Below are 18,713 nucleotides of genomic sequence, written 5' to 3' on the forward strand. Positions count from 1 at the left end.
TCAGGAATTCAAGACCAGCCTGGCCAACATGGTGAAACCCTGTCTCTCCTGAAAATACAAAAAAAAAAAAAAAAAAAATTAGCTGGGTACAGTGGCTCATGCCTGTAATCCCAGCTACTCAGGAGGCTGAGGCAGGAGAATCACTTGAACCTGGGAGGTAGAGGTTGCAGTGAGCTGAGGTTGCACCACTGGGCGTTGCAGCCTGGGCGACAGAGCGAAACTCCATCTCAACAACAACAAAAGCTGTTTTGCTTAGGGTAATCGTTTACTACAACAGAGGATATGGATGAAAAATCAGCAAACAAAAAGGCACATGGGATGAAGTCCAGGAGAAACTAGGTCCAAGCTTTCATTTGTCCTCTCTCAGCGGAGTTGCACAGACAGCACTGAATTATCCCAGCAATGATATGGCAATGTTTGTATACTGCAGCCAACCAGGGAAGCTCACCTGAGCCTTGATGTCCATGGTTTTTATGGGGGTGGGGGTCAGTCACAGGCATCAACATCTGAATGACTGACCTTAGCTACTTGGTCTCTAGTCTCCTAGAGGTCAAACTGATAAAGCATGGCTCAGGGACTCAGGCATACAAAAACACTTCCACCAGGATATTCTAAGGGGTCAGAATTGTCTTCCAGGACCTGATCAAGGGACAGTCCTTTGTTTGGCATGTGCAGGGTTTGAACAATCTGAGCCTGTTGAGTTAACCTGTTTCTGCACATTGAGCAATACCACAAAGTCTAGAAAGAAATTTTGTGAATTAACTGCTTGACATATCACTATAAATTTTTTTTCTAATTTATTGCATTTCTTCTTGAGTGCATCTTCATATTTTGTAATATTTTCTATAAGGAGAACAAAAGATCATTTTTCTAGAAAATTTGATTAGAACTTATTGATGATAATTGGATGCCAAAAGCATGCAGTTTCACAGACCTGCTGTTTGTGGTACTGTTACCAGCAGAGGGTGTCCAGGTTCATGGCATCTTAAACAAAGAATTGGACAGAATGCACAAAGCAAGAAAAGAATGAAGCAACAAAAGCAGAGATTTATTGAAAATGAAAGTATGTGCAGCAGGGTGAGAGTGGTGGGCCAAGGTATAGGGTCTCTAGAACCCTGTTATAGAATTTTCTGGGGTTTAACTACCCTCTAGAGGTTTTCATTGGTTACTTGGTATACACCCTATGTAAATGAAAAAGATGAAGTAAAGTTACAAAGTTATTTACTTGGTGTATGTCCTGTGTAAATGGAGAGACTATTTCCTGTCATAGCTGAAGTGTTTCCATTTGATTTAGGTCTAGGAAGTCAGCAGGAATAGGCTTTAAGTTCCCTGCCTCCACACCCTGTTGTGCCTCAGAACCACTACAGGTTTGTGCCTGAAAAACAGGCATTCTGATAACTTGTTTTTCACAATTCCTATTAAAATAACAGTGCATTTGTTTATAATTGTATATGCAGCATTATCTACAATTCCCTGTATTTGTATACACATAACCAAGTAAACATATTACTAGAGTTTTCCTGGGGCCTTTGAAGAGGCCGTAGAGCTTGGACTTATTCAACTTAACAGTAAAGGCTTCTCTGAGTTCAATAATTTTTTTCTTTTTTCGAGATGGAGTCTTGCTCAGTCACCCGGGCTGGAGTGCAGTAGCTCAGTCTCAGCTGACTGCAACCTCCACCTCCAGGTTCAAGCAATTCTGCCTCAGCCTACCAAGTAGCTGGAACATCAGGCACGCACCATCAGGCCCGGCTAATTTTCGTATTTTTAGTAGAGATGGGGTTTCACCATGTTGGCCATTCTAGTCTTGAACTCCTGACCTTGTAATCTGCCCACCTTGGCCTCCCAAAGTGCTGGGATTACAGGTGTAAGACACTGCACCCAGCCTGCAAGAATTATTTACTAATACTCTACCCTATATGGTGCTGAATTTTTATGGAGCATCTGAGAAAGAACTGTACTGATCCCTGCTTATAAGTGTACATAGTCCTGTTAGGGAGAAACGAAATATAAAATTGCACAACTGAAGTACATAGATAAGACCTCAAAATGGATTTCCAGACCCTAGGGGAAACTAAGAGGTCTGGAAAACTTTCCCCTTGAGATCCCTTGCCCCATTTCCCCCTTCCAATCATTTAGGATTTGAAGGCAAATTAGAGGATAACTGAACTTGACAAATCAGGAGTTTTTCTGATTACTAAATTTTGTAAAACTGAAATTCAGATTTGAGTTTTACAAAACTACTTCTTCAGCACATGATACTTTTTATGTGATTCTTTATGTGATACTAGGCCAGGCATGGTGGCTCACACCTGTAATCCCAGTACTTTGGGAGGCCGAGGTGGGTGGATCACCTGAGATCACAAGTTCAAGACCAGCCTTACCAACATGGAGAAACCCTGTCTCTACTAAAAAAATACAAAATTAGACTGGCATGGTGGTGTATGCCTATAATCCCAGCTACTCAGGAGGAGGCAGGAGAATCACTTGAACCCAGGAGGCGGAGGTTGCTATGAGCTGAGATTGCACCATTGCACTCCAGCCTGAGCAACAAGAGCACAACTCTGTCTCAAAAATAAAACTTTATACTAAGCAAGATTGAAATTTATAAAATTCAGTGTATATTATTTTTTAATGTGTAAATGAAACTGGATACTAAAGGCTAGTATTACGATAAAGCTAAGAACCACTGATATGTGAACTAATGAATAAACTAAGTGTGGCATATTTTCAGCACTTTCTGTAACTTGCAGCAATAGAGTTATTAGAAGAAACATGAAGGAGATAGATGGATCTGAAACCAACATTTGTAACAAAAGGCCTCACTGTGTTCCCCAGCACAAATGTGCTGCTGATTAGCAGCTAAAATGTGAGCATCCCTCCTCAAATTCACTTTTCTCTCCACACTGAAGGTTCTGCTATTAATGCATAACACTGTAGCTTATACATGCTTTTACTTACATTCTCTTATTTAATCATGCATTATCAGAGAATGATTTACCAAAATTATGGAGACAAAGAGCTAAAAATGTAAAGTGGCTATTCTCAATCTTAGCTACATATTAGAACAACCTGAGGAGTTTTAAAATCCTGTGATAACCACAGTGCCCCCCGACCAATCCGAATTCTGGGGCATAAATCCAGGTGGAGTGCTAGCGACATGTAGAACTGCTTTCCGCTTTCATATATATTTGGGCTTAGGCCTCGGTGAGGGTTGGGATGGGCCTGTGGCCTCTGAAGAGCCTTTACATTACAGCCCAGGAACAGCTGGTCCACAGCAGGAGAGATGCAGAGCCTGAGGCAGATGGCCAGGTGGATGGGGAGGAGGGAGTGCTTTGAAGAGCTTGGTGGTGAACCGAGGCTTAATGAAGCAGAAACTACTGCTGTCCAGCTGCCCCAAATTATCCGAATTTAGAAAGGAACACAAAGTTAACAGTGAGTGCATTTTATTTTAGATCAGGCAAATCCAACACCATGGATAGAAGGAGGGACAGTAAAGATCCCATTCAGAGCCTTCCTCCTCCAAGAATTCAGGAGCTTTCTCATTTTTCTCTGTAAAGGATCATAATTCAGCTCTTTAACTTTTATAAACCATTTTTAAAACCCAAATTCCTGGGTGTATTTATATCTATTTCTGTAGTTTCTATTCTGTTCTGTTATTAATCTGTCCAAGTGTCAGTACCATGCTGTTTTAATTATGGAGGCTTTATACTGTGTTTTAATAACTGGTCAAGCTATGTCCCTTACTGTGCTGCTTTTTTCAGAGTTGAAAAAGATTTAATAAAATCACAAATTTGATTTGATTTAGTTAATCCTTCATGTAAACAATATACAAATTCTTTTCCTCCTTGCCGCTGGTTCCCATTCTTTTTTAATCATCTTTGGGGAAATTTTTTCTTTCATATAAGATCTTATGAGTAGATGGAGAAGAGTGGCCCAGGTGAAAGGAAGTGGGGTTCTGGAGCCTGTCTCCTCAAGCACTGCCATAGAAACCTGTGGTTATGAAGAAAGGTCTGAAAGTCATTGATGCACATACTTATTTTGTTGCATGCTAATTTGCTTCAAATGGCATGAACTGCATTTAATATTGCCTTATGAACTGCAATTAGTATTTTCATGTTGACAACTCATTAAATTTTTTCCTCACTGTGTAAACATTCTTGACACTTACGTGTTGTTGTTGAGACAGAGTCTCGCTCTTTCACTCAGGTTGGAGTGCAGTGGTGCAATCATGGCTTATTGCAGCCTCAACTTCCCGGTTGCCCAGGCTGGTCTTGAACTCCTAAGCTCAAGTAATCCTCCTGCCGTGGCCTCCCAAAGTCCTGGGATTACAGGCGTGAGCCACTGCACTTGGCCTCTGTTGACTCTTTTTTTTTTTTTTTTTCTTTTTTTTTTTAAGACATGCTCTCCTTCAGTCACCCGGAGTGGAGTGCTGTGGAATGATCAAGGGTCACTGCAACCTCCACCTTCCAGGCTGAAGTGATCCTCCCACCTCAGCCCCCCACGTAGCTGGGACCACAGGTGCCGTGCCACCACATCAGGCTAATTTTTATATTTTTTTAGTAGAGAAGGAGTTTTGCCATATTGGCCAGGCTGGTCTCGAACTCCTGGCCTTAAGTGATCTGCCTCCCAAAGTGCTGGGATTATAGGCGTGAGCCATCACACCCAGCCACTTCTGTTGAGTCTTAATAGTAATTCTTTGCTGATGTTTCTCTAATTTCTTGCTTTCTGTCTTTCTGACACAGACACCTACCCCTCAGGGAACAGAAGCAGACCTTACTCCATACTCCCAACGTGCCTAGTGTTAGGCATGGCATGATTTTAAAAAGAGCAAGATCCCTTTAAGACTTTCCCCATATACTTTACTAATGCCCCGCACGTCATTTACAAGAGAAAAGTCCTTTCATGACATAGTAAGAAACTGGCAAACGATAGTGTGAAAAAGCTACACACGAAGCATATATGAATCCTTTCTACTATGGACAGCTACTAACCAAAAATATGAGGAAACAACAGAGGCCATTGAAGGGGTGAAAGTCAGGGGAAGGTAAGGCTAGGTATATGGGAAACTGGGGAGTTCACAATTTTATAGTGGTCTCATTATCAGTGTCTTTCTACCTGTGTGTGTACAGGGAGAACTGTGGGCCTAAGTGAGCTGGGGCTAGAAAGATGTAGTGTAGCCTCTGATCATGGAATTTTCATTTTTTAAATGGGTAAACTAGCCTGTTCTGCCATCTTTTTTTTTTTTTTTTAGATGGAGTTCTATCTTATTGCCCAGGCTGGAGTGCAGTGGTGTAATCTTGGCTTACTGCAGCCTCTACCTCCTAGGTTCAAGCAATTCTGCCTCAGCCTCCCAGGTAGCTGGGATTACAGGTGTACACCAGCATGCCCGGCTGATTTTTTGTTTTTTAAGTAGAGATGGGGTTTCACCATGTTTGTCAGGCTGGTGTCGAACCTGTGACCTCAAGTCATCCACCTGCCTCAGCCTCCCAAAGTGCTGGGATTACAGATGTGAGCCACTGTGCCCTGTAATCTGTAATAAACCAGCCATCATTTTATTGTACCTCTATTGTATGTAAGGTACTGTAGGATAATATAAAGATTTTGAAAAGATGTTTCACTCAGTTTTTATGGTCTCATGTGGAAATAGACAATAACTGCATCAAGATAGAAGTGAATGAGAAGCTCACTATTGAAAGTGAGTTTCAGGTGCTACTGGAATTTGCAGGTAGCAGAGAAGGAATAACTAGTTATATTTTAGTAAACTAAAGATGCATATTACAATGTCGAAAGTAAGCACTAAAAATAATGTATAACTAAAAAGCTAATAAACTATTTTTACTTACTTTAAATATGAAAGGACTAAGCCATTCAACTAAGATATTGTCACACTGGAAAAAATATGCTGCTTTTTAAAGACTAAGAACAGAAAAACAGTTGAAAGTAAAATACCATAGTAGGCTTTGAGACAAAAAGCATTATTACAAAGTAAGGCACATTTCAAAAATGATATAAGGAAAATATAACAATCATAAATTTATATGTACCTAATAACATGACATCAAGCTAGAAATAAAGCAGAAGTTCCACTTTTGGTTAGTTACAGAATGTTGCTGAAGACCATTACTCCTGCCATAATAATGAGAAAATACTGGGTAAATTAACAGATCATATTTGGCTTGAAAGTCATTGGAGAACTGTTGACACAGACGTGTAAAAAGGAAAAGAATACTCTTAGTTGAAGAGAATAATGACTGCTGTCATTTTTGAATGGAAATAGCCTGTTATAGGGGCGAAAAATTTTTTAATAACAGCTACACAAGGAGTATCATGGCATATTGGGGTCTGGATGAGTCGCAAATACAGAATTACTTTTCCCCACACATCAGTTTCTTTTCAGTGGAACTTTTCTGACTAAGCAATGACATAGGAGACTAGGGGCTGGGCTGTGAAACCAAGCAAAGTCTTGTAGCCTCATGGTGATCAAATCACAAAACCTGACCGGAGAACGGAGCCTAATCTCTTTCAGACTTTGAAGCTAGAGGTAACTCAAAACCAACTGAAGTAGCAACCCGGAACCCTTGCAGGTAAATCTGTAATAAATCAAATAACTCAGACCCTCATTCTTGCTGCAGGACAGAGGAAAGGGCAAGTTCTTTCTGAGAAAATTATTTAGGCTCTATTGATATTTTGTACACAAATGTCTGATATATAATAAAAAAGATTATGGAAGAAGCAGAAAAATGTGACCCTTTAATGACAAAGTCAACAGAAGCAGATCACAGATAGCAGAGACTAGTATTTTAGTAAGCAAAAACTTTATAGACCAGGTGCGGTGGCTCGTGCCTGTAATCCCAGCACTTTGGGAGGCTGAGGCGGGCGGATCACGAGATCAGGAGATTGAGACCATCCTGGCCAACATGGTGAAACCCCATCTCTACTAAAAATACAAAAATCAGCTGGGCATGGTGATGTGTGCCTGTAATCCCAGCTACTTAGGAGGTTGAGGCAGGAGAATAGCTTGAACCAGGGAGTCGGAGGTTACAGTGAGCCAAGATCGTGCCGCTGCACTCCAGCCTGGGCAACAGAGTGAGACTCCGTCTCAAAACAAACAACCTTTAAAAACATATAAATGTGTTTAAAGAATTTAGAAGAAAGGATGAATAAAATATATGAAACAATGAATTTCAGCAAAATACTGGAAACTCTAAAAACAAAATGGAAATTTTAGAACTAAAATATATAATTGAAATAATTCATTGGATGAGATAAACAGAAAACGATATAGCAGAAAAAGGGTTAGTGAACTCAGAGATCAACTGAAATTACAAAACTGAAGCAAAAAGAGGAAAAAGATTTTCATACTGAATTGTCATCCAAAAAATGAGAAAATACATAAAATTTGGACAACAGTTGTAAAAATTAATCTACATTTATGTGATCTTATAACCAACAACTGCAGAATATACATTATTTTCAAAAATTAGCTGGACGTGGTGGTGCATGCCTATAGTCCCTGATACTCAGGAGGCTGAGGCAGGAGAATCATTTGAACCCAGGAGGTGGAGGTTGCAGTGAGCCGAGATCTTGCCACCACACTCCAGCCTGTGAACAGAGCAAGATTGTGTCTCAAGAAAAAAAGAGTAGATATGGATGGCAAATAATCACATAAAAAGGTGCTAAACACCATTAGTCTTTAAGCAAGTGTAAGTTAAAACTGCAATAAGATATCATCGCATGAGTTAAAACTACAATAAGATATCACCGCATATGCCTGTTAGAATAACCAGAAAATAATATAATGCTAGTATTGGCAGCTAAAATTCTCATACACTGTTGGGGAATAAAAAATGGTACAGCCACTTTGGAAAACATTTTGGGACTTTCTTTATAATGTTTAACATACATTTACAGTATAACCCAGCAATTCCACTAAAACCTGTATGTGAATTTGTATAGCATTTTAAATTCATAATTGCCCTGAATTGGAAAATCAAAATATTTTCAACTGTGAGTGATTAAGAAAATTGGGTTCATCTATACAACAGAATACTTAGCAATAAAAAGAAAATGTTGATGTATACAATAACATGGATGAATGTCAAAGGAAATTAATTTTCAATTTTCAAATGAATTGTTAAACTAGACTTAAAAGACTACATAATATAACATTTATATGACATACCATAAAAACTATAGGGACAAAAAGCAGATCAGTGATTTCCATGGAATGGAGGTGGCAGAAGGCATTGACTACACTAAGGGTCACATGGAATTTGCAGGGTAATAGAACTGTTCTTTAATTTTTGTGACAATTACACAACTCTATTTTTTTGAAAATGCATAAAATTGTATATTTCAGGAATTTTACTATATGTAAATTATATATCAATAAACGTGTCTAATCTAAAAAAGTATATCAACAAAATAAAGGAGAAAAATAGATTTAGAAAAATGCATTTGAAAAAACTTGTTAAAAATCATAAAAAATATAAAAATAAAAATCATATCAACACCCATTTGTGATCAATGCTCTTGGCAAACTAGGAATGGAAGGGATTTTCCTCAACTTGATAAAGCATATCTATGAAAACTTTACAGGTAGTATCATTATTAATGGTGAGATATGGAGCACTTTTCCTTTAAAATGTTAATGACAGAGCAAGAATGGCCATTTTCTCCATTTCTATTCAGTATTGTTATGGAGGACCTAGCAAATGTAAAAAGACAAGACAAAAAGATCAAATAGATTTACAAAAGGAAAAGAACCATATGCACAGACAAAATGATTATGTATGGAAAAAACCCAAAGGAATCTATGAAAAAAATGTCTAGAACTGATAAGTGACTCACGCTATGGTATACGAGGTTGTATTAGGGTTCTCTAGAGGGACAGAACTAATAGGACATATATACGTATATATATATGTGTGTGTGTGTGTGTGTGTGTGTGTGTGTGTGTGTGTGTGTGTACAATTATAGATATGGGAGTTTATTAACTTACACGATCACAAGCTCCCACAATAGGCTGTTGGCAAGCTTGAGGAGCAAAAAGAACCAGTCCAAGTCTCAAAACTGTAGAACTTGGAATCCAATGTTTGAGGGCAGGAAGCGTCCAGCATGGGAGAAAGATATAGGCTAGGGGGCTAGGCCAGTCTACACTTTTCACATTTTTCTGCCTGCTTTATATTTGCCGGTAGCTGATTAGATGCTGCCCACCTAATTAAGGGTGGGTCTGTCTTTCCCAGCCCACTGACTCAAATATTAATCTCCTTTAGCAACACACCCTCACAGACCACCCCCCCCCAGGATCAATACTTTGTATCCTTCAATCCAATCAAGTTGACACCCAGTATTAACCATCACAAGTTCACTCCTTGTCAACTTGAACCCATACACATCTCTTCAGGTAATACATAATCTTCAAATAAAGACAATAATAAGGTCGTAATTATGCCTAACACAGCTGTTCTTCGTACAACCAGAAATTCAATCCCCAACACAAATACTATTATGTAAACTTAACAACACTTAAATGCTGATACAAAGTTAATAAATCTTATGTCACATAAGGAAATAAGGTGAAAATATTTTCTTAGCACAAGTGTATACATGCACAAACATGTTTTTAACAAAAGAAGGAGGAAACACTCATGACAATTGCAGTCCCCAGTTCTGAAGCTGGTTACATGGTCGTAGCTCATATTGATGACTACCTTCCCTATTACCCATTCTGTATTCCCTTTGCCTTTGGCTAGCACCTCAGCAGATTGTTTTTGTTTGTTTGTTTCCTGGTGGAGCGACCCAAACCGTCATTCCTGAGGGGTCTGGGCTGTTTGTAGTCCTGCCTGGATTGGGCTGTTGTAGTTTCCCATTGACCTTAATCACAGGGCAATACTAAGAGACAACTTAATGAATCTCCTGTATTCTATGCATACTATTCCTTACCTCCATTGTGGAGCAGTAGTCTGATTTCATCTTGATAGTCCGGGTCAATTATCCTAGCCAAACTAACTACCTTTTAGCCTGTTGACTTAAAGATAGGAGGAGCCCAAAGTGTCCAAGTGGCAATCTTGACTTCCAGTTTAATGGGATTGTTGTCGTGTTTCCTGGTGGCAACGTGCCTGCCTCTGGAATTAAGACCTCTAGGACAGAGGAACAATGTTATGGGAACAGGAAACAAAAATCTTTGTTAGTGGATCACTATGGGTGATGGTGAGTCATGCCACTTCCGCTTCCACCGTGTGATTCCTGGACCCTTGAATCCTGGCTATGGGAGAAACAGTACCATATATTGGACGCTGATTCAGAGCATACACAGCCTTCTGGAGAACTTTGCCCAGCTCTGCAAAGTAGTTGGCATTATAATTGTGACTTCAAAAGGCCATTCCACCATTCTGTCAATCCAGCTGCTTCAGGATGATGGAGAACAGGGTAAGACCAGTGAATTCCATGAGCATGAGCCCATTGCCGCACTTCTTTAGCTATAAAGTGAGTGCCTTGGTTGGAGGCAATGCTGTGTGGAATACCATAACGGTGGGTAAGGCATTCAGAGTCCAGTATAATCAACCTGCCACCAGGTAGCTGGCTGATCAGCCTGAGGAATGTTGCCATATCGAGCGCTCAATGTTGGTCTCTGCTTCTGGCAACTTGGTCACTCAGCAGTGGCCATAGCCAAGTCAGCCTTCGTAAGTGGAAATCCATGTGGCTGAGCCCATGCATAACCTCCATCCCTGCCACCGTGGCCACTTTGTTCCTGGGCCCATTGGGCAATAACAGGGGTGGCTAAGGAAAGAGGCTGAGTCGTGTCCACAGAATGGGTCATCCTATCTACTTGATTATTAAAATTCTCCTCTGCTGAGGTCATCTGTTGGTGAGCTCTCACATGAGATACAAATATCTTCACAGTTTTTTTTACCACTCATAGATTTCTATCCACATACCTCTTCCCCAAATTTCTTTGTCACCAATTTTCCAATCTTATGTCTTCCAAGTCCCTGACCAGCCAAACCATTGGCCACAGCCCATGGATCAGTATGTAATCGCACATCTGGCCATTTTTCGTTCCATGCAAAGTGCACAACAAGGTGCACTGCTCAAAGTTCTGCCTGCTGGGAAGATTTCCCTTCACCGCTGTCCTTCAGGGATGTTCTAGAAAGGGGCTATAGTGCTGCATCTGTCCACTTTTGGGTGGTGCCTGCATATCATGCAGAATCATCTGTGAACAAGGCCCTAGCCTTCTCTTCCTGTCGATTGATCATAGGGAACTCCCCATGAGGCCATTAGTGCAGACTGAGGAAGAGAAGGCAGGGTGGCAGGAGTGGAAACCATGGGCATTTGAGCCACTTCCTCATATAACTTCCTTGTGCCTTCAGGACTTACTTGAGCCCTATCACATATATACCACTACCATTTGATGATGGAATGCTGCTGTGCACAACACACTTTATGGCTGTATTGGTCAGAGAACACCCAGTTCATGATAGGCAGTTCAGGTGACTTGATGACCATAGTCAAATGTTAAGTTTTCACCAAAGCCCAGTAACAGGCCAAGGGCTGTCTCACTAAAGGAGAGTAGTTATCTGGAGAAGATGGCAGGGCCTTGCTCCAAAATCCTAGAGGCCCTCTGCTGTGATTCACCTATGGGGGTCTGCCAAAGGCTCCAAACAGCATCCTTCTCTGCCACTGACACCTCAAGCACCATTGGATCTTGGTGGGTCATATGGTCTATGGCAGAGCATCTTGCACAGCTGCCTGGGCCTGTTACAGAGCCTTCTTCTGACCTGGAACCCACTCAAAACTGGCAGTCTTTCATGTCACTCAATAAATGGGCCAGAATAACACACCCAAATGAGGAATATGTTGCCTCCAAAATCCAAATAGGTCCACTAAGGTGTTGTGCCTCTTTCTTGGTTGTAGGAGGAGCCAAATGCAGCAACTTATCCTTCACCTTAAAATATCTCAACAAGCCCCACACCAGTAGACCCCTAGAAATTTTACTGAGATAGAAAGTCCCTTAATTTTAGTCGGATTCATTTCCCATCCTCTGGCATGCAAAGGTCTCCCCAGTAAGTCCAGTGTGTTTGCTACTTCTTGGTCACTGGATCCAGTCAGCATGATGTCATCAATGTAATGGATCAATGTGATATCTTGTGGAAGCAAAAAGCAATCAAAGTTCTCTGAATAAGATTATGACACAAACTTGGAGAGTTGATGTACCCCTGAGGTAGCACAGTAAAGGTATACTGCTGGCCTTGCCAGCTGAAGGCAAATTGTTTCTGGTAGGCCTTATGGACAGGAATGGAGAAAAAAGCATTTGGCCAGGAAGTGGCTGCATACCAGGTACCAGGAGATGTGTTAATTTGCTCAAGCAATAAACTACATCTGGTATAGTAGCTGCAATTGGAGTCACCATTTGGTTAAGCTTGCAATAATCCACTATCATTCTCCAAGATCCGTCTGTCTTCTGTACAGGCCAAATGGGAGAGTTGAGTGGGGATGTGGTGTGAATCATCACCCCTGTCCTTCAAGTCCTTGATGGTGGCACTAATCTCCACAGTCTCTCCAGGGATACAATATTGTTTTTGATTTACCATTTTCCTTGGTAGAGGCAGCTCTAATGTCTTCCATTTGGCCTTTCCCACCATAGTAGCCCTCACCTTACCAGTCAGGTAGCCAGTGTGAGGGTTCTGCCAACTGCTATGTATGTTTATGCCAATTTTGCATTCTGACACTGGGGAAGTGACCACAGGATATGTCTGGGTACCCACTGGACCCACTGTAAGTCAGACCTGAGCTAAAACTGCATTAATTGCCTGATCTCTATAAGCCCCTACTTTTAACGGAGGTCATTTGGGTCTTTTGGAATCAATGTCAGCTCAGAGCCAGTGTCCAGTAGTCCCAGAAATGCCTGATCATTTCCTTTCCCCCCTGCACAGCTACCCAGGTGAAAGGCCAGAGGTCTTGGGGAAGGATAGGAGAAAGGTTCACTGCACAAATTGTTGGTAGTGTAGTGGGGTCTTTCCTCAAGGGGACCCGGCCTTCCCTTCATTCTGGGTCTGTAAATTGGCTCAAGTCTGGAAATTGATTCAGGGGCCATGATTCTCTATTTTTATAATTCAAATTAGTCTTTTGTTCTTTGGACCTAGACGTTTTCTGCTTATATAAATTAAGTAGGAATGTAGGAGGCTTCCTATTTGCTTTTAGGAACACCATGATTAATTAGCCAATGCTAGAGCTCTACCTGAGTCAGGCTATTCTGATTGCCGCTTTGCCTCTGCTATCCATTACAGTAGCTACACCCACCTTGCTTTTGATGATTGAGTGCCACCACTTGGCCCCTACCACCTTGGGATCCAACTATTCCCATTGTATTTAAATTTTGTAGTTGAGTGACTGCAGTGCCCACCATTAGATGTGGCATACAGAGAAGAGCAATGACAGGGCTCTCCAAAAATGCAGATACTGCCCTCACAAATCTATTTCAGAAGGCATTGGTTGAGGGTATATATTCTGGACCCTCCCAGCTTGGATGAGTAAGTCTAAAGTGACTAATCCACTTCACTATCCCAATCTTCCTAAGTCTTTGGATCCTTTCCTCTACATTAAACCAAGGGAGATCAGGAATTTCCAGCTTGCTCACAGTGTGCCATATTTTAATCCATATCTCAGCTAACTAAGCAAATAAAGTATTAGAACTTTTTTAACTTCCCAAACTGTAACATTAAAAGCAGAGTCCCTACTTAGTGGGCCCAAATCAATAAATTCAGCCTTATCCAACTCTATGTTCCTTCCACCATTATCCCATACCCTTAATATCCATTCCCATGCCTGTTCTCCAGATTTCTGTTTATATAAATTAGAGAACCCAAACAGTTCTTTTTGAGTGTAGCACACCTTCTTATGACTCTCAACCTCACTTCTAGGGGCCTACCGGGACTTTAGTTATAGGTCTAGAAGCAAACAGGGGTGTTGGGGCCTGGCAGCTGCCTCAGGGGAGGCCATCACTGTTGCCTCAGGCAGTGCCGAGTTTATCTCCTCAGACAAAGGTGGAAAGGCTGATGGCAGCCTGGGTCAGGGAGGGGATGTTGCCACTACTGGCAAAAAAGTTTCTTCAGGGTTTACAAACTCAGTGTCCCCAGCTTCATCAGGGTCCTCCCACATGTCCCCATTCCAAGTTGCAGGGTGCCATTCTTTTCTAATCAATGCCCTCACTTGAACAGTAGACACCTGGCGAGACTGTGCATGCACCTTTTACTGAAGATCAGCCACTCACATAATAAGAACTTGTGTCTGTTTTTCCACAATTTCAGCTCTTTCTCTACAGGAGACAAGACTCTCACTCAGGGCAAACTTAGCAGATTTGAGGCTCAGTGCCTGCTTCTGAAGCCATGAGACAGAATCTCTGAGTTCATCCTTTTATTTCATCACTTTGTCCAATGTACTTAGGAGCAACCAGCCAGCTTCATTACGTTCCTTGGTTCTCCACATATGGTCAAAGGTATTATATAGAGAGTCACTAAACTCCTTGCCTCTCAGGAGCAGTGATTCGGAAGCATCAAATGAGATTTAAAAGATGCCAGGCCAGGTGTGGTGGCTCATGCCTATAATCCCAACACTTTGGGGTCTGAGACAGAAGAATTGCTTGAGGCCAGTGGTTTGACATGAGCCTGGGCAACTTAGACCCATCTCTACAAAAAAAAAAAAAAAAAAAAATAGCTGGGTGTGGTGGCACTATCCTGTCATTCTAGCTACTTGAGAGGCTGAGGCTTGAGGACCACTTGAGCCCAGGAGTTTGAGGTAGCAGGGAGCTATTATTGTGCCAGTGCACTCCAGCCTGGGTAATACAGGGATACCCTGTCTATAAAATAAAAATTAAAATTAAAAAATGAATAAATAGCATTCCAGGCGGTTGTCTGGGGAGCGCAGCAGCCATGGCCAGCCACCTTGTGCTCAACAACAGCACCAAGATGTACAGCCTCGGGCGGGGCACCTGGAATTCCCCTCCAGGCCAGGTGACTGAGGCTGTGAAGTTGGCCTTCGATGTTGGGTGCCGCCACATTGACTGTGCCCATGTGTACCAGAATGAGAATGAGGTGGGTGTAGCCATTCAGGAGAAGCTCAGGAAGCAGGTGGTGAAGTGTGAGGAGCTCTTCATTGTCAGCAAGCTGTGGTGCATGTACCATGAGAAGGGCCTGGTGAAAGGAGCCTGCCTGAAGACGCTCAGTGACCTAAAGCTGGACTACCTGGACCTCTACCTTATTCACTGACCGATTGGCTTTAAGCCTGGGAAGGAATTTTTCCCATTGGATGAGTCAGGCAATGTAGTTCCCAGTGACACCAACATTCTGGACATGTGGGTGGCCATGGAAGAGCTGGTAGATGAAGGGCTGGTGAAAGCTATTGGCATCTCCAACTTCAACCACCTCCAGGTGGAGAGGGTCTTAAACAAACCTGGCTTAAAGTATAAGCCTGCAGTTAACCACATTGAGTCCCACCCGTACCTCACTCAGAAGTTAATCCAGTACTGCCAGTCCAAAGGCATTGTGGTGATCGCCAAAACCCCCTTGGCTCTCCTGACAGGCCCTGGGCCAAGCCTGAGTACCCTTCCCTCCTGGAGGATCCCATGATCAAGGCAATTGCAGCCAAGCACAATGAAACTACAGCACATGTCCTGATCCGGTTCCCCATGCAGAGGAACTTTGTGGTGATCCCCAAGTCTGTGACAACAGAACGCATTGCTGAGAACTTTAAGGTCTTTGATTTTGAACTAAGCAGCCAGGATATGACCGCCTAACTCAGCTACAACAGGAACTGGAGGGTCTGTGCCTTGGTGAGCTGTGCCTCCCACAAGGATTACCCCTTCCATGAAGAGTTTTGAAGCTGTGGATGCCTGCTTGTCCCTAAGCGACCTATGCCTGTGTTTCCTGCCTTCTTTTTTTCCTTGCAAATGTAGTATAGCCTGTGTCACTCAGCAGTGGGACAGCAACCTGTAGAGTGGCCAGCAAGGGCGTGTGTAGCTTGATATTGGATCTGAAGAGGTCTGCCAGTAGAGTAGACGTCTCTTCTAGTTTGCTTTGCCCTACTGGGGAAAATACAACCTAAATACACTTTTCTGACCAAAGAGAAGCAAAATCTACCAGGTCAAAATGGTGCCACTAACAGCTGAGTTTTGACTGCTTGGAACTGTAATCCTTTCAGCAAGACTTCTCTTTGCCTCAAATAAAAAGTGCTTTTGTGAACGTGAGAAAAAAAAAAGAATAAATAAAATACAAAAGATGTCATTTTTATGCAGCAGCTCTTCAGTAGCAGTGAGCACACCTAATTGCCAGATCTTGGTTTCTAAAACCATTATCAAACAAAAGGAACCGAGGCTCCGTGGAGATATGGGTGATTCTAAGACTGGGGCATAAAATAGATGAGCCTGGAGCATCTTTTAATGCCAGAATGTTAGGCAGTGATGAAACAAAGAAACAAACAAAAGCAAAAATCACTGATGGAGGTATGTCAGAGGGACACAGAAGCCAACTGAAAGAGGTCCTAAATACCAAAGTTGGAACCATTTGTGCAACAAAATAATATTAGACTATAACCCAAATTTACAATAAATATCCAAGTGTCCATACTGATATAAACAAATTATGCAGTAAATAAATTAGTGGATGATAAAATTCTACATAGAAGAATTTATGTAGATACACTATCCTAGAAGAAATGGAGTATAGCTCTCTAGTAAAGTGTGGCTGTGGATAGTGACTTCCAATGAGTATAGTGTGGAAAGGGAAAACAAAGTAACTTTACAGTGGGAACCTGACGAACTGCCTCAGCCAGATGACCAAGGACAAAATCAACAGTGATGAGTCATGTTGATAGTATGTCCCTGTTGTAGACCTTTTTTTATTATATTTAATTTTAGGTTTTTTTAGACAGTTTTGCTCTTGTTGCCCAGACTGGAGTGTAGCAGCATGATCTCAGCTCATTGTAACCTCTGCTTCCGGGGTCAAGCGATTCTCTTGCCTCAGCCTCCCAAATAGCTGGGATTACAGGTGCCCACCACCACACTTGGCTAACTTTTTTGTATTTTTAGTAGAGATGGGGTTTCACCACATTGGCCAGACTGGTCTTAAATTCCTGACCTCAGGTGATCCACCTGCCTAGGCCTCTCAAATTGCTAGGATTGCAGGTAGAGGAAATCTGACCAAACTCATCCTTTTTATAGGAACCGACTCCTGTGATAATGACATTAATCCATTCATGAGGGCAAAGCCCTTATAACCTAATCACCTCTTAAAGGCCCCACCTCTCAATATCATTACATTGGCAATTAAATTTCAACATGAGTTTTGGAGGTGACATTCAAACCATAGCAGTACCCTTGATATGATATGATGAAAATAGCAATTTATTTCTGTGGTCTTCCTGCCAAAAACCCATAACCCCAGTGTTATAAAAAAAAGGCAGTTCCCAATTGAGGGACATTCTACACAATACCTGACCAGTACTCCTTGCACATGTCAAGATGTTCACAAACAGAAAACCTTGAGAAACCGTCACAGTCAAGAGGAGCCTAAGGAGACATGATGACTAAAAATAATGTGATATCCTGGATGAGTTCCTGGGCCAGAGAAAAGACTTTGGATAAAAACTAAGGAAATGTGAATAAGCTCTGGAGTCTGGTGAGTAATAATGTATCAATATTGGCTCATTAATTGTGACAAACATACCATACATTATAATGTAGGTTGTTGACAGTAGGGGAAACTGATTTTGGAGTATGTGGGAACTCTCTGTTTCTCAATTTTTCTTTAAAACTATTCTAAAAATAGAGTTTATTTTAAAAGTACCATTTACAGAGCATCAAAAAGCATAAAACACTTAGGAAGAAAAGATGTGGAAGGCCTCTGTGCTGAAACTATAAAACACTGCTGGGAGAAACTGAAGAAAATATGAATAAATTTAGATCTATGTTCATAGATTGGAAGAGTTAATGTAGTGAAGATGTAATATTGTTAAATGACATCCCAGTTTTAATCCCATCAGACTTTCTGTCAAAATTGATAAGCTAATTCTAAAATTTGTGTGAAATTTCAAAATGACCTAGAATAAGTAAAACAATCTCAAAGACTGAGGTTGGATGATTTACGCTGTCAGATTTCAGGACATACTATAAATCTATAATAGTTAAGTTAATATGTTATTGCATATGAATAATTATATAGATCAATGGAATAGAATATCAAATTCAGAAGTAAACTCACACATATTTTGCAACTTGATTTTCAACAAAAACACCAACTCATTTCAATGGGAAAAAGGAATCCTTTCAGTAAAAAATATTGGAATAACTTAACGTCCTTATGAAACAGAAAAGGACTTTGACCTCTACTTCACAGCATATACAAAAATCGATTTGAGATGGATCACAAATTTAAACATGAAAGGTAAGTCTAAATATTATTTTAGAAGAAAACATAGAAAAATATCTTTTCAACTTTGGGGTAGGAAAAGATTTCTTAGGTCACAAAATCCCTAATCTAAAAGAAAATGATAAATTTGACTTCATGAAATCAAAAATTTCTACTAAGCAAAAGACAATGTTAAGAAAAATATAAGCCACATTTTGGGGGGAAATGTTCACAAAATATTCACATATATCTGACAAAGGTCATGTATTCAGTATAATCTCTAAATATAGAGATATCTCTCTATACATAGAG

At 41.1% G+C, this 18,713-nt stretch overlaps 1 protein-coding gene and 1 pseudogene across 2 annotated transcripts in view; both read left to right on the top strand.

The window, feature by feature from the left end:
* The window catches only part of PIAS2 (protein inhibitor of activated STAT 2), a 170,338-nt gene that overhangs the window by 139,110 nt on the left and 12,515 nt on the right, over nucleotides 1-18,713 (top strand). The window lies entirely within an intron of this gene.
* LOC116528112 lies at nucleotides 14,878-16,238 on the top strand (annotated as a pseudogene). Its single transcript, XR_004258858.1, has one exon. The product of XR_004258858.1 is annotated as an aldo-keto reductase family 1 member B1 pseudogene (transcript).

Source organism: Sapajus apella, unplaced genomic scaffold (genome assembly GCF_009761245.1).
Source record: "Sapajus apella isolate SASKATOON/1434 unplaced genomic scaffold, GSC_monkey_1.0 scaffold57, whole genome shotgun sequence".
In the NCBI taxonomy this organism is placed as follows: Eukaryota; Metazoa; Chordata; class Mammalia; order Primates; family Cebidae; genus Sapajus; species Sapajus apella.